Source organism: Halichoerus grypus, chromosome 11 (genome assembly GCF_964656455.1).
Source record: "Halichoerus grypus chromosome 11, mHalGry1.hap1.1, whole genome shotgun sequence".
Lineage (NCBI taxonomy): Eukaryota > Metazoa > Chordata > Mammalia > Carnivora > Phocidae > Halichoerus > Halichoerus grypus.
In genome coordinates, this window is record NC_135722.1 from 37673251 (window position 1) to 37689875 (window position 16625).

At 48.7% G+C, this 16625-nt stretch overlaps 1 protein-coding gene across 7 annotated transcripts in view; it reads right to left on the bottom strand.

Moving 5' to 3' along the window:
* The window catches only part of NAV2 (neuron navigator 2), a 711830-nt gene that overhangs the window by 336485 nt on the left and 358720 nt on the right, over positions 1 to 16625 (bottom strand). The gene's annotated exons all lie outside the window — the stretch shown is intronic.

Sequence of the window (16625 nt, forward strand, 5' to 3'; positions counted from 1 at the left end):
ACTACGTGCCAAGCACTGAACAAGACAGTGGGGACCAGAGGTGAACATGACAGACTAAAATCCTGGCCGCCTGGTGGATTTTAGTGGATGGATCACCGTGGTTGCCTAAATCTGGGGAAATACTCAGAGTGGCTTCCCCTCAGCCCCTAGAGGTCTGCCTTATTTCACTCTGGTGCACGTGGTCGCCCTGTGCCAACCAACTTGTTCTAAAAAGCAAAGAACTGGGCGCCTGGGTGGCTCAGTCATTAAGCGTCAGCCTTCGGCTCAGGTCATGATCCCAGGGTCCTGGGATCGAGTCCCTCATCAGGCTCCTTACTCAGTGAGGAGCCTGCTTCTCCCTCTGCCCCTCCCCCTGCTTGTGTTCCCTTTCTCACTGTTTCTCTCTCTGTCAAATAAATAAAATCTTAAAAAAATAAAATAAAATAAAAATAAAAAGCAAAGAACTTCAGGAATACAAAAACCTAACTATAGGGTGCTTCTATTTTATTCTTTAAATCAAACCTTGTCTAACTTGTGCTTCCATGTCATCTCTTACTAGCTTATTTCTGCTCAATTTCCAACCAGACCCACTAACTGGAATTTTTTAACCTGAGGCTATGGCCCTCCAGGGTCTCCATGGATAAGAGGATGTTATACAGATATATATTCTGCAGAGGGTCAAGGGGCACGAAGGAGAGCAAGGGTCCATTGCTTCTATCAGATTTTCAAAGGAGTACATAACCTCAAAAAAGCAAAAATCTACGGCTCTAATCTTTTTCCACTTCAGTGGTATTTCCCATAGTCTGTGAATGTTGATTCTTTCCCCCTATAACAGTCTCTCCGAGGGCTGAGACTGAGTGGCATTTGGGGTTTGCTTGCAGAAACTATGCGAGTGCAGCATTGGTATTTTTCCAGGCACGGCATAAAACGGAACTTAATTCATTCACTTCCACATTGACACAAGGGGGAATGTTCCAATTCCTCAGCCGCTGAGAAAGGCGATGTCCCCCACCAGGCTTCACACAACCCTCTTCCACTTGATTATTATTTGAGTCTCACCCCTGGCCCCGGCTCCACACTGCAGGTCTACACCGTTTCCCTGAGTACACACAGTCTTAGACTCCTTCAGGCCAAAGAAAATAACACTGTTCTGATAGTCGAAGGCAAGAACAGGCTTCCTAAGCAGGTTGTTCATCTGCCAGAATTCCTGCTCACTATGCTTATTCTTGAACTCCAGATATCAATCACCATCTCTATAGGGTAGAGAAATGGAACAGAAAATACAGATGGTCTCCTGTTAGTTCATTTTGTTGAAAGCAAGTAGCACATTCAAGTGGAACATTTAAGAGTCAAGGTCTTTATGAGTACTCATTCCTTCATTGCCTCAACAAATATGTATCAAGTGTCTCCTGTGCTCCGGACACTTCCGAAGTGCTGAGGACACAACCATGGACAAGACCGAATTGGTTCCCACCCTCCTGGAGTGTATGGCCTCGTGCAGGAAAAGAGGCATCACAAATAAATAGAAATGTGTTGAGAGCTAGGATGATAAATATGAATTGCTACTGGGGACATGTAACCAAAGACCCTACATAGTATCACAGTGTTGAACAACAAGGAAGACGTCCCTGCTGAAGTAACAGATATGCTGCAGCCTGGATAGAAGTTGCTGAGGCCAGGGTGCATGGAAGGAGAAGAGATTAAGAGCCCTTGAGGCTTGTGCAAAGGTCCTGAGGCCAAAACTGGTACAGCATATTAGGGAAACTGGAAGAAAGCCTCTGTAGCTAGAGCACAAAGTGGAGCCACAAATGGCTGGAAACAAGGCTAGAAAAGAAATAAGGGTTCTGTATGAGAGAGCCTTGATTGTCCTTGTGGGGATTTGGGTCCTAATCCTGACAGCAATGCGGAATCATGGAAAAGTACGGAGGAGGTGTATGCAACATGATTAGATCTGAGGTTTGGTTTTGTTTTGTTTTAAAGCTTTTGTTTTTAAGTCATCTCCATACCCAATGTGGGGCCTCAACTCACGACCCCAGGATCAAGAGTCACATGCTCCCCTGACTGAGCCAGCCAGCCGCCCCTAGATCTGAGGTTTTAAAAGATCATTCTGAACACAGTGTGGAGAGTGGACCAGGGATGGGCAAGACCATACATGAGGAACCAGTTTCAGAGGCTTTTCCAGTAGACCTGGGGAGAGAGGCTGGGGGTTTGAACCAGGGTGAAGGTGGTGGACACGAAGAGAAGTAGACTTCCTAGGAGAAAACAGGGAGCATGAGCCCACTGACTTGATGGTGGGTTAGATGTGGAGGTGAGGAGGAGGGCAGGATTAGTCCTCTCATCAATCATTTCTGCTTGTCTCCAAAGCATTTCGAGACATTCCTTCTGACCCTGCCTCCAGGAGATGGCTCTCTGAATGGACACTGCCCGTTGGGGCGATAGCATGTCAGGGATAAATCTGAAAGGAGCCACAAATTCACGAGGCTCCAGGGACACTGGCCATTGTTATGTGCATCGAAGGGGCCACAGCTGTCCCCACCCGGAGCCTTTGTTGCTGGTAATTCTACTGCCTGCATCGGGCTCCCCTGGTCTTCCCGTGGTTGGTGCTTCAGATCTAACATTATGGACTAACATCACCCCCAATTGCTCTCGAACGCATTGCCCTGCTTTACTGTCTTCATAGCACTTGCCACTCTGAAATAAACTTCTTAATGCATTTGCTTCCATGTGTGGTGTCTGTATCTCCCCACAAGAAGGTGAATTCCATGACAACAGAAACTGTTCTTCTTGTTTCTCCGTGCCTAGAACAGTGCCTGGTGCACAGCAGGTGCTAGGGAAAAGAAGATGAAGGAGTAAACGACTCCCCAAAGTCCAAAGGCCCCCCTGAGTGTCCTCTCCCTGGGCCCTGTGGACATCCTTGGCTCCCAGCCTTGGCACCGACTGAGCAGCTCCTGGGCTCAGGTGCCCCACGAGCCCTTGCAGACTCACTCTGAACCTCCACCTGAACCCAGGGCTCAGGTGAGTAACGGTTCTCCAAGAAACAGCACTCTCATGGGAGTTTCCTTTGCTTTGTCTCCCAAGAACTGCCAGGGCTGGTATTTTTCCAAATTCCACACCTTGGGGCACGAAGCAAACTCCATAGGACCCCGGGACAGAATTATGTACTCCCGCACATGACTAAAAGAGCTCACAAGCAAACATTGCTGGTGCTGCTGATTCATGACTATTTCTTTTTCTAGTTTTCCCTACAGATCTCAGGGCCAAAGTCAACTGCATTTGTAGTTCATAGCTGGTTCTTTTTAACCCAGGATATTAGACAGGATTTGGTTCTCCTAGCTAAATTCCTTCTTGGAAATGGCTCTTAATTCTTCTCTCTTGGGGCTCCTGGGTGGCTCAGTCATTAAGCGTCTGCCTTCAGCTCAGGTCATGATCCCAGGGTCCTGAGATCGAGTCCCACATCGGGCTCCCTGCTCAGCGGGAAGCCTGCTTCTCCCTCTGCCTGCCGCTCCCCCCTGCTTGTGCTCTCTCTCTCTCTCCAGCAAATAAATAAAATCTTTTTTAAAAAATTATTCTCTCTTACTCTTCTAATTTTATTTTTGAAAAGATGCTTCCTAACATGAAGATAGGGACTGCGTTCAGCAGAGGAGAAAGGAACAGGACGTGGTGAGGCCCAGCCAGGCTCCTGCAGAGCCTACCAAAGGGACGAGTCAATGCCGAGTCACCATGAACAGTCAGTTCTCAGAGCTTGTGAATCAGTGGCTGCTGGGCATGGGGCTTCTGGTGCCTTCCACATGCCTGAAATCTCCCCCGACGCCAGGAGGGTAATGACTAACAACAGACATCGCTGTCCAGTGATGAGTTCACCTGAAATCATAACATGGCGCCTGTAGGATAAGATGAGCTGTCATCTGACAAATCTTCCGTGTGGCCCTGGGGGTTGAGTTGAGATGGGACAAAGGATGGGGTCCTACAACCGCTGGGTCAGGCTGGGTACCTTTCTCCAACCTGCCTCTCATGGCAACAGTGTCTAGGTTCACACACTGGCAGATGTGCTGAGGCCGCTGGTGAAATAAAGTCAAAACTCTGTGGTAAAATCCTAATTCACATGCTGGAAGTCTCACTGAATGGGGAATATTTTTCTCTTAGAAATTGCCTTTCATGGGGCTCCTGGGTGGCTCAGTCGTTAAGGGTCTGCCTTCGGCTCAGGTCATGATCCCAGGGTCCTGGGATTGAGCCCCACATCGGGCTCCCTGCTTCTCCCTCTCGCTCTGCCCCTCCCCTGCTCGTGCACTCTCTCTCTTTCTCTTTCTCTCTGTCAAATGAATAAGTAAAATCTTAAAAAACAACAACAGAAATTGCCTTTCAGGAAATAGAGGCAAATGGTAAGATAAACTTTGGGGGGGGGGGAGTTAATAAAATTCAACTTTGAGGGACGTTACGGAAGCCTGAGCTCAAGAGAACAGCAGTGCCATTTGTAGGCCAGCTTGCCATTCCCGAGCATTTTTATCTGCTCTGCATCACTGCTGATCTGCGTCTTCTGCGTCTGGACCCCCAAATGGTAGTAGCAGTGATTTTTTGTTCAATCCTCACTGTGTGACGAGCACTTTATATATGCTATGTTATTTTATTCAGTTCACATCAAAACCCCTTTAGGTGCGTGTCCATTATTGCCTGTATTTTACAGATCAGGAAACTGAGGAATTAGACATGAAGCGACTTGCCCAAGAAAATCTAGCTCTTGGGGTGCCTGGGTGGCTCAGTCGTTAAGCATCTGCCTTCGGCTCAGGTCATGATCCCAGGGTCCTGGGTTTGAGCCCTGCATTGGGATCCCTGCTCAGCAGAAAGCCTGCTTCTCCCTCTCCCACTCTCCCTGCTTGTGTTCCCTCTCTCGCTGTGTCTCTCTGTCAAATAAATAAATAAAACCTTAAAAAAAAAAAAAAAAAGAACATCTAGCTCTTAAGTACTGCATGTGGGAACCACCCCCTTCCTAGACACCAGAAGCCCTGCTCTCATCTGCTGCCGGCCTCTGTTCAATCAAAGGATCCATTTATTCTGTTTACAAGGTCAGGAAAAGTATAGTTGATTGGTTTTTATTTTTTTTCCCCAGAAAGGCTTTCACCAACTATTTCTGACAACGCCGAATTAAATAATCCCCAAGCCTCCGTCTCTTGTTATCAGTGAGAGTGTTGCGGGACGCTGACCCCAGAGTATCTTCCAGGTCCAAAGTTTATGATTTTATTCTGATTCATCACACAAAGGATCTCCTTCCTCTCAAGGGGGGAACAATCTTAATAGGCTCTTTAGAATATATAACAGCAATTCTCCGTAGACAGTGGATTCCTACAAAATCCCCAGAGGGGGTCATTAATTAAGATCGACACTCTCCTGGACAGGGAGAGTGTGAGAAGGTGGGCAGAAGAGGCGGCTCTGCCTTCCTGGGAAAATCTTGCTCCCACTCTGGCAGCCGGCTGGGTCTACTCACGGGTGACTAGCAGCCGTGCCAATCCCTGGATGCATGGGATTAGGACCACTAGCCTGTATGTGTGTGTGAGGGGAACCCTTAGGCCCCCAGGTCTGCCACCTATTTGCCCTGCAGCGAAGTAGAGAGGGTTCCACGGACTCCAAGCTGGAGCCCGCCCACCAAGGACGCTTCCCACCCGCCCATCCTGCCCTGCCCAGGCCTGGGCCTTTCCTCGGTCATCAGCCCTCGCTGAGCACATGGCTGACAGCGTGGCAGCACAGTTGCTCTGAGGAGTTGGCATGAGTGAGAAAGGGTCCCTGACCCTCACTGCCTCTCGTAAGAGTCACTTCACTTTCTACCATGGCCACTGTCTCCTGCTCGCGTGGCCCACTCCACACTTCCTCTCACTCACTGGGCTCCCCTCCTCTAGCTCCTCCCGCCCCCTCTATTCCTCACAGACCCCCAGTGTTCCCCCACCTGAGAGAGCTCCTCCTCACACATTTCCCTCAGAGGCCTCGCCTCACCCTTCTGGTCTCAGTTCCAACGTCCCCCCCCCCCCCCCACCTTAGAGAGGCCTTCTCTGGCCTTCCTTCTCTCTGCCACTTCACTCGGTTTTATTCTCCTCACCCTCAGCGTGACTTGAAATGATTTTCCTTATGTATCACTGCTTGTCTCCATGGTGCTAAAATATAAGTTCCAGGAAGGCAAGAAGCCCCTCATCTCGTTCACTGTTGTGTCCCCCCGTGCCTCGAACGGAAGAGTAGGTGCTCAATAAAGTGCACAAATTCCTCACTCATCAGGTGGAGGCTTTTATAGCACAAGGCTTCTGTGACGATGAGGGACCATGGATTTTCAGGGTTTGTCAAGACTAGGTCCCGATAACAGCGAGTTTAAAAATTCTTACTGCCATCACGAGAGGCAGCATGGACCGGGCTCAAGCCTGCAGGCCCCGGAGTGTGAACGGAGTCCTCACAACTACGTAGCTTTTGGCCTTCAGCAAGTGATTGAACCTCTCTTAGCCACAGTTTCCTCATCTGCACAGGAGAGATAATAATGGTACTAACTCCTTGGCCCCTGTGCGGATTACATAAAACGATCTACCGGAAGTGTTCAGCAGACCCTCTAGCGCACATTGCGCCCTCCGTAAAGGTAAGCTATTACTATGCACCAGAGAGAGGGCCCCACAAGTTCTGTTACTATACTCCCCCCTGCACACCCTACAACCTGCAAAGCACTTTTCCATAAATCCTCCCATTCGTGCTTCTGAAACCCCGCTGAGGGCCAGGAATTACCCACTCTTTAGGCTCAGAGCTGCTTGCCTGAGAGCCCACAGCTAGAGGGATCTCCCAGAGCAGAGGACAGAAGGCCTCTGATTCAGGAATCCAAACTCTCCTCTTGTCACCACACTACGCTCGCTTCCTCTCCCAACGTACAGCCCCAGACAGAATCTGAAGACATCGTTAGGCCCCATGTGGAGAAACCATGCTTGCTGCTTGAGGATCCCTGCTCAAAATAAATGGAAGCCTGAGGCCTCTGCACACTCACTGAGGCCAACTGTGTCTCTCCCAAGCCCGCTCCCCTTCTAGGCCAGCTGAGGGTTTGGCAAAGCCACAAAGGCAGACGGAACCACTAGAGCAGGCCCAAAGTTCTGGTGCTCTCCAAGCTTCAAGGCACATCAAAACCACCCGGTGTTTGTGGGGGCGGGTCAGAGCGGGGCAGTGAAGAGGTCGTCGGAGGCCTTTCCAACGACTTCCAGCAGGCGTGGCGTATTCGCTGAGCCTATGGATCAGCCAGGCCTCGCGGCCCCTCCTGCTCTGCCCCCCTGCCCTGCCTAAGCCCCTGGCCCTTGTCCTCAGAAAGGTTTTCAAAGGTGCCCTGACTAGCCCTTGGTAGCTCTTCCAGCCTCAGGGACAACTCAGCAAAGAGACTCCGGGCCTGAAGTCCAAGGAATCCAAGGAGCCGGGCACAAATGACGTGAGGGGGAAAACAGACTGCACTTACCAAAAAGAAACTGGCGCCCTGTTCAGTCTTTTCAGCTCCCAGTGGGAGCAGATTTGTTGTGACTAATGCATCAGGCTTTAAATAGTTCCAAGCGGCATACTGATTAGCCCAAGGCGCAACGGAGGCAAGTGCAAAGTATCTCCCAAAGTGCAAAGTTTCCGAGAAAGAAAAGACTGCCCCTCTGGGAAACGGCTCACCTGCTGGCGGAAGCCCACCCAGTTTAATTCCCGAATAAAGCAGCAGGCACAAGGAGCTGCGGGGATCAGGAAATCACAGGAAGCCAGTCAGATTCGATGGGAGAGATTTTCGGTTGGATCCTGCCATCCTCCCCCTCCCAAACACTTCATGATTGTTCCTTGCCCACAGTCTACATTTCCCAGCATTACTTTCTAGGACCCTTATGAACTGGTCCTCTACTGGGTTGAATGGTGTCTCATCAAAATTCCCTCTCCTCCTGGAACCTCAGGAAGTGACCTTATTTGGAAATAAGATGTAATTAGTTAAAATGAGTTCGTCATGGATTAGGGTGGGCCCTAAATCCAATGACTAGTGTCCTCATAACAGGACCATGTGAAGACACAGAGACACCCCAAGAGAATGCCATGTGAAAATGAGGACAGCGTTTGGAGCACCACGTCTACATGCCAAGGATCACCAGCAACCTCCAGTAGCTAGGAGAGAGGCATGAAGCAGATTCTCCCTCAGAAGGAAGGATCCTGGAGGAACCCTCCAGAAAGAATCAACCATACTAATGCCCTGATTTTGGACTCCTAGGCTCCAAAACTATGAGAGAATACATTTCTATTGTTTGAAGTCACCCTGCTGTGGTTTTTTTTTTTTTTTTTTTTATGGCAGCCCTGGGAACCTAACACAGGTGCCAAGCTACATGTCTAGCCCTAGTCCCATCAAAGTCACCCTCCTCACACTCCCTGTATAAGAGGTGGCTGTTACACATTTAAAAAAAAGTAACAGAGTTCAAGGTCTCATCTTTGCCTTGTTGGCCGCCGTGTGACTTTGGGCAAACCAATTCACTTCTCTTATTTTCAGTTGTCTAATCTATACCATGAAGACAATAGAAGGGTGGTTGTGGGAATTTGAATGAGAAAATATGAGTTTAACAAGAGGGAGGCTAGATCAGCCACAGAATATCTCTTGGGGAAGGCATTACATTTATTTGGAAAATAGAGCCAAATAAACCTCCTTGCAGGAGGGTTTAGATCAAGAAACTAGGGGGCCCTGTTGACTAACATGATGTATTGGTGGTGTATAAGTTGAGTGGTAAAAGCTGGCTGATGAAGAGTGAGAAAGGTAACATTCACAGGGAAGAGTCCAGGAGATAAAAAGGGCCAATAAGAGTGAGACTGAGGGAAGGTGGGAGCAACACCTCTCCACACCATGGTGTGACTAGGGAGTTTGGGGGGGGGGGTGGAATAGAAACATCTAATGGATTTTTCCAGTTATTTGTGATGATGTGTACAAGATAAGCCCATTCCCCCCATCTCTTCTACAAAATATGCAGTGAACTCTAAATTGGAAACCAACAGTTTTATGGTCATGGATTCTTTGGGTTTGAATTTGGAGAGGTACTGAGTTTGGAGGCTGGGTTGTCATGGGGGTAAAGTGAGGAGAGCCCACACCAACACATAAGCTGGAGAACCAGGGGCCTGGGGGCATTTGGTTTACCCACACATGCAAATAGGCAGCATATTGAGGGCACTTTATGAACATAACACATAAACATTTGCTTCAGCCTCAGTCCTCCCCTTCCTGACCATGACTTACTCCTGCCTAAGTTTGGGGTGACTTCTCCCCTTCCTCTACCACTTCTTCAGCTATCTGAATCCTACCCATCCTTCAAGCATCACCCACCTCCTGCTTGAAGCCTTCACCCACCTTCCGAGCTGGAGAGGGACGATCGTCCATCTCCCAGCTTTGTGCAGCGTGCAAGTGCAAGTATTTCCATGCAACAGGTACCATATTCTTTCTGGAGTTAGAGCTAAGCAATAAAAAAACAAGACAAAAAGTCCTGCAGAGGCAGAAAAGAGAAAGACCCAGAAGGGAGTGGGGGCAGGGGAGAAGCTGGGAGGAGGGAATGCTGAAAAGCTCCAATGGCCAACTTCATTCACAGTCACTGTATCAGGGTGGGGCGGCGGGGCCAGTGGGGAAAGGTGATACCTCTGGCAGGCCCTTTTGTGAAGCTGAAATTCAAGCATTTCCCCTGAGTCTTGAGTGTCATTGTGGGGCACCCTGAAAACAACTGCTACGCAGGTAACTGGTTTCTTGGAAGCTCTCTAGAGCCATGTGGGCACAAATTACCAAAACTTCCACCTGCTAAGCTTTCTCCCCACCCTCACTCAGAGCAAATAAATACAGCCACCAAGGCCTGAGATGGACATTAATCTCAAAGGTCAGGCAGGTGAAATGCTCTGACCTACCCACCAAGGGCTCTGTGACAGAGTTCCCCATGGCCTGGAATGAGGAAGTAACTCCCATTTACCTGTTCAATGGGGAGGAAGGAGACAACCAGAGACTTGCTCCCCACCCACCCTTGCCCTCGGAATCTGCCCTGGGGCCCAGGCTACTGAGCTGCTGGGAGCTGGGTATATAGGAACAAAAAATACCTGTTTGCTGTTCTCAGGAAGGTCCTCGGCCAGGGGGGGACAAACGAGCAGGCAAGTGCCATGCAGTGTGGGGAGTGCAAGGAGAGAGTAGCCCAAGAGTTACGGTAACTCAGGAATTACCCGCCTGAGCTGTGCTGTACTTTAAAGGGTGAAAAGGAATTATGTCCACAACTCACTACTACCACAAACCCACACACTGGCTGTTAGATTCATCATCTTTCTAAACATTAAAATATAAGGAAATGTATGATTTAGGGCAGCAGGAAGAACCTATGACAATCAGGGGAAGAAACCTGGAAAGGGTTATCCAAGGAGAGGGAACAGAATATGCAAAGGTCCAGAGGTAAAGTCATGGTTGCCCTATAGACACCATTCTAGTAAGTTTTTGTGGAAGATTCAGTGAGGTAGCAACTATAACAATTCCAGAGGCTGGGTGGCTTAAACAACAGACATTTAATTCTCACAATTCTGGAGGCTGCGTGCCAGCATGGTGGGGTTCTTGGTGAGGGCTCTCCTCTTGGTTGATGGATGGCTGTTTTCTCACTGTATCTTCACATGGTGGAGAGCACAGGCTCTGGTCCCTTTATCTCCTTATAAGGACACTAATGCCATCGTGGGGCTCCACCCTCATGACCTTATCTAAACCTAATTATCTCCAAAGGCCCCACTTCCTAATACCATCACATTGGGGATTAAGGCTTTCTACACCTGAAGGGGGGGGGGGGGCTGAGGCGCAAACATTCAGTCCATAGATTGAATTTGCGGTAATTGACATTAAGGACTGTGAGAATAATCACTCTTTGTCCAAGACACACTAAGGAGAAATTCTATCTCAGTATTAATAATCTAGAGTTGGAAACAACCTTAAGTGTGCAATGGTCAGGGATGGGTGAAATAAATTACCTGCATACAACTAAATACTAGTGAAAGCGACTGGGTATAAACAATATTAATCACATGGAAAGATGTCCATGATGTATGAAGTTTTTAAAAATGTAGGTCAGAAAATACATAGATGTTAATCAGTAGGAAAAAAAGACTGGCAAAAAATAACTCACCAAAATATTTACAACTCTTATCTCTGAGGTGAGGTTACAAGTAATTTTTTTTTTTTAAATGACTCATATTCTTTTTTTTTTCTTTTTAAGACTTTATTCATTTGACAGAGAGAGACAGTGAGAGAGGGAACACAGACAGGGAGAGTGAGAGAGGGAGAAGCAGGCTTCCTGCTGAGCAAGGAGCCCGATGCGGGGCTCGATCCCAGGACCCTGGGACCATGACCTGAGCCAAAGGCAGACGCCCAACCATCTGAGCCACCCAGGCGCCCCTAAGTAATTTTTAACTGTTCTTTTACCTATCCATATGTTCTAAAATTTGTACAATAAACACGTAAGATTTTTGAAATAAGAAAGGAAGGGGTGTGTGTGTGTACGTGTGTGAGAGTGATTATGTATTTACTGCCAGACAGGACCAGGGAAATGTGAGAAAGAGCCTCAGTATGACCCTGCAGGTCAGAATGAGTGAACAGGCACTCAGCCCAGGCTCCCTGCAGCCACTCCCACTGTGGGCTATGACCTGAATCCCTTCACATTCTCTTCTCAAAAGTCACACTCAATCAGCCCCAACCATCCTCTTAAATAATCATTTTCAATGGCATGGCCACATTTATCTTCTAAGATGGAAATGTAATTAGTTCTTGGAGTTGAAAGTTCCTTTTGGGGCACCTGGGTGGCTCAGTCAGTTGGGTGTCTGACTTCGGCTCGGGTCATGATCTCGGGGTTCCCTGGGATTGAGCCCCATGTTGAGCTCAGCACTCAGCGGGGATTCTGCTTGTCCCTCTCTCTCTCTCTCTCCTTCTGCTCCTACCCTTGCTTGTGCACGTGTGCTCTCTCTCTCAAATAAATAAATAAAATCTTTTTAAAAAAGTTCCTATTAAAAATATTTAATAGGGGAGCCTGGGTGGCTCAGTTGGTTAAGCGTCTGCCTTCGGCTCTGGTGATGATCTCAGAGTCCTGGGATCGAGGCCCGCATCATTGGGCTCTCTGCTCAGCAGGGAGCCTGCTTCTCCCTCTCCCTTCACTGCTACCCCTGGTTGTTTTTGCTCTCCCTCTCTCTGTCAAATAAATAAATAAATAAATAAAATCTTTAAAAAAATCTTTTAAAAAAATTTAATAACTGGGGTGCTTGAGTGGCTCAGTCGGTTAAGCATCCGACTCTTGACTTCAGCTCAGGTCATGTTCTCAGGGTCTTGAGATCAAGCCCCATATCAGGCTCCCTGCCCAGTGCAGAGCCTGCTTAAGATTCTCTCTTGCCTCTTCCTCTGCCCCTCCCCTCCAACTCTCTCTAAAATAAATAAATAAATAAAAATGTTTAATAATTATTTGTCAGCAAATCAGCATTGATAGATGTGACTGTTGGCCTATTGTGGGGGGGTGGTGAGGAAGTGGGAATATGAAAGAAGAACTCAAGGGGAGGCAGAAGGTGGTTGTAGACTTTGAAGATCCCCTGAGGTCAGAGAGCCAAGGAGAAAGCCCTTTGCCTTTACAAGTGAAGAGCTAGGCTAGGAGTCAACCACCTAAGGCATATCTAAAAAGGCAGCATGTAGAATAGAGTGACAGCTGAGGTTTATTACTTTATTCATCCAATCCTGCCCTATTCCACACTCTGAAGCTATAATGTGAGCACAACGCAGTTCTAACCTTCATGGAGCTTACCTTCTGTTGGAGAGAAAGATGGAAAACAAAAGCACGTGGGCTATGAGACAGGCAGTGATAAGTGCTGTGAACATGGGAAGTGAACAGAGACCATTGCAGTGCTATTTTAGATGGGTTGGTCAAGGAAGAGCCCAGACAAGAAGGAGGTGAAGGAGCAAGCTCTGTGTTCACCTGTGGAAAAGAATTCAAGACTGTGGGAACAGCAACAAAGTCCCTGAGCTGCGAGTGTGATCGGAACACTTAAAAATAGCAAGGAGGCCTGAGTGTTGGAACGGAGTGAGGTGTGGGAAATGCTCTGGTGGCGTTCTTCTCCAGCAACCAGGTGGGGTCCCTCTGGATATGGGTGTCTCACGCCCTGCCACCATCCTAGGTATCAGACCCAAAGAAGCTGCTTTTTCTGCACCACTGCCTCTAGTCTCAGGGGGAACGAATCCCCAAAAACCTGGCTTTGGTGACTAGCAGTATAGGGTGATGGTGAAGGGCTCAGGCTATGAAGCCAGACACCTGTGGGTCACAGTCCCAGCTCTCTCACATCCCAGCTGCGTGTCCCTGAGCAAGCTGCTTAGCTGATAGGAAGCCCAGGGGTGTGCTGGTACATTGGATCTCCTGGGGTGGAGGGTGCAGGACATGGAGAAATGCCTCAGTTTGTAGCATTTGCCGATTTCTGTGGTGTAAATACATCCACTGTGGCCGATGTCAGCTAGCAACATGAAATCACTGAACAGGGAATTAGGAAGAGACACATACAATTGGCTCTCGAGAGCCAGGACCAACCAGCTCTAGCACATCACCAGCTCAGTTTCTTCATCTTTAAAATGGATTTCAGCTCATAGAGTACTTGGTGAGAATGAGATGAGGTGCATAGAAAAAGCACTTAGCCTAATGCATGGCGCACAGTTAATGCTCCAGAAGTGAGAGCTATAATTCTGACTCAATAAGGATGTTGGATTCTGGTCTGGCAATTGTATGCAGAAATGAATTCTCATAGGAGAGAGCAAAGGGTCAGCAGGAGGGCTGGGGCCTTATTCTGACTCAGTCTCTGCCTCCTGTGTGACTTTGGGCAAGTTGCTTTTCCTCTCAATCTGAATTGAGGGACAGAGCTAGTTATAAAGTTCCTTCCAGACTGGACGTTTTGCAACTTCGTACTTTGGGGACTGTTCTAGAAGCACCCTTGGAAAGAGTGGGCGGTTACAGGTTACCAAGGCAACATTAAGGGTGGGATGGAATTCCCTGGATTCTCGCCAATAAAATCTACCTGGATTTGGGTGGCAAATGTGTGCAGAGTCTAGGAAAGCAAGCCTGAGTGAGTTCTTTCTTGGCAAAGACCAAAGAACTGTTCAAAAAGTCAAGAGAAAAACACCTGAACAAGAAAGAGAGAGACATATATATGACAGTGGGGGGGGGGGGGGGGCGGGGCAGAGACCTAAGTGAGTATTTTGAGGATTAATAGAGTCTCAGAAAATGTCTTTAATAAACATTTTTTTAAATTTTTTCTTAAGATTTATTTATTTTGTGGGAGGAGGGGCAGAGGGAGAGAGAGGCAGAGAAGGAGACTCCCTGCTGAGCGCAGAGTCTGCCGCGGGGCTCCAACCCAGGACCCTGAAATAAAGACCTGAGCCGAAACCAAGAGTCGGAAGCTTAACCCACTGAGCCATCCTGGCGCCCCTAATAAACATTTCAGAAAGGAAGGCAATGTCTGCCAAACCTTTAATGTCAAGAGAGAGAACAGAATTCAGAAAGGAGCTGTAGATAAAATGCTGGGTGAGACGGGCCTAGCAGAGGCAAAGAGGGGGAAAGGCAGGTGAGGAGGACGAGGGCCTCTAAGACCGTCGCCACCAGGCACCGGGCAAGGGAGCAAGACGTTGGCTAGGGAGACCAAGTAACTCCAACTTCGCGGAACTGCAAACCGAATCTGCACAGCTCAGTTCTTTGTGCCTCCAATGTCCTCATTAGAATCCCTTTGAAGCACATCAGACTATAATTTTCAGGAGTCAAGAACAAAGCTTCCTGTAGCCTTTGGCTCGTACGGACCATCGGCAGGAACGAAGCATGTGACACAGCCCCCTCAAAGCCACAGACATGAGGCAGGCCTGCCCGCAGATGACAAATGGCCCTCAAAGATTCTGTGGACTTTGCACTTTTCTTCGTCAAAGTCTCCGGACTAGCCCACATCTCTTCTCTGGGGGACGAATGAGTATCAAGTCTGAGTGCTGTGATCCCAGCAATTGCTTTCACTGGCTATTGTGGCTTGGAACTCAATTTTCCTCCCCAAATAAGTAGTTTTCTCAAGCAGCCCGAGAACGCACAGCTCTTCCCGGTTGCGACAAGGAGGTAACTTAACTGAATTTCCATCTCGGGAATCCCTGTTCTAACATTTTTGGGTCAGATATTGTTCCCCTAAGGAGCTTAATTCCGACGCCTTGACACCCAGGGAAATGAAAGCGCGCATTTCATTCTGACTGAAGCGAAACCCTGACAGGTGAGCTTAATTACTGGCTGCCTCCAACTCCTAATCAACCGGCTTCCAACGGAAAGAATAAAGTCATAATAAAACCTAATGACATTCTAGTCAGACTGGGAACCAGGCGGCAGCAGCCGGTGACTTGCAGTGGTGAAGCAAGACGCTCAAAAGAGGTGGGGACGCCCCTGGGACAGGGGCTCCCCCACCCACTCTCACATGTGGGTGTCCTCATTTTAATGAGGACACCAGGAGTCCCAGGCCCGTGGAGTCAGGAACCATAAATGCTGCGTTAACTCTGTCTATAAACGATGATCAACCATAGCCTTTAAGCTTATTAAAAATAAGCCGAGAAATGAATCAATCATTGTCAAATGCTCAGTGTGATGTTGCTTCTAAAAATAAGAGTCCATCTGAAATTCTAAGAGCATCTTAACAGCGGATGGCTACACAATCTGTTGGCGAAATGTAAAAGAGTAAAAGAAACCTCAGCATCGTCCAGAAATGACACTCTGACAGTTAAGAGTCTCTGGATTTCGATCCCATCCTTGGCCAGCCTTGTAGTTTGGTCGAGTTCTGCCCCGTCTCGGCCCGTCAATATCCTTGATCCTGTTCACACGTAGCGTGGTCTTCCAGCATCGTGACCTGCCTTGGAAGTCCAGCTGAGAGATGCCCTCACTCTCCCGCAAGCCTGCTTTTCCTGGGTCTGCACCTCTCTGTAGACGGGGTACTCAGCCCTCCGAGGAGGACGAAAGCCATCATCCACGAGTGCTTCTCGTGGACCCCCGAACTGCATGTTTTAGCCACGCACCACAGTTAGTACTCACAGCAACGCTCCCTCCTTTACCAGGGGCTCATTCACATGGACCCTGTGCCAGGCACCGTGCCGGACAACAGGCAGACCTGGAGGAGGAGCTCGTAGTGTAAGTGTGATTATACCCAGTTTATAGGTTAGCAAAAGGAGGCTCAGGAAAGGTCAATTGGAGGGAAGTAACGGAGGTGGGATTCAAACCCAGCCCGAGTTGTTTCGCTCCAGCTGTCCAGGTACATTTCTTTTTCCTGCCCCCCTGACTCCTTGAAGATAGGGCCCGGGTCTCCTGCGCCTGACTGTCTTTCCCACAGATGCTCCATAACCAAGGCTGGCTTAATTGAACTCGACAACCCTCGGCTACCAGTCTGTAAAATGCGGGTGAGCAGGTCTGCGTCACCATGTCCTGAGGCTCATGCAAGAGCCCAGGGCACACGCAGGCCTTTGAACAAGTTAGGCGGCAAGCTCATGGGACTTGGAGGCACTTGGCTCCACAGGAAATGCAATCTTCCTGGTTCCACCGCTCCACTGGGCAGCACTGCCCGGGGCTGCAGAGTAGCCTCCTCTACCGAAGAACCATCCCCCA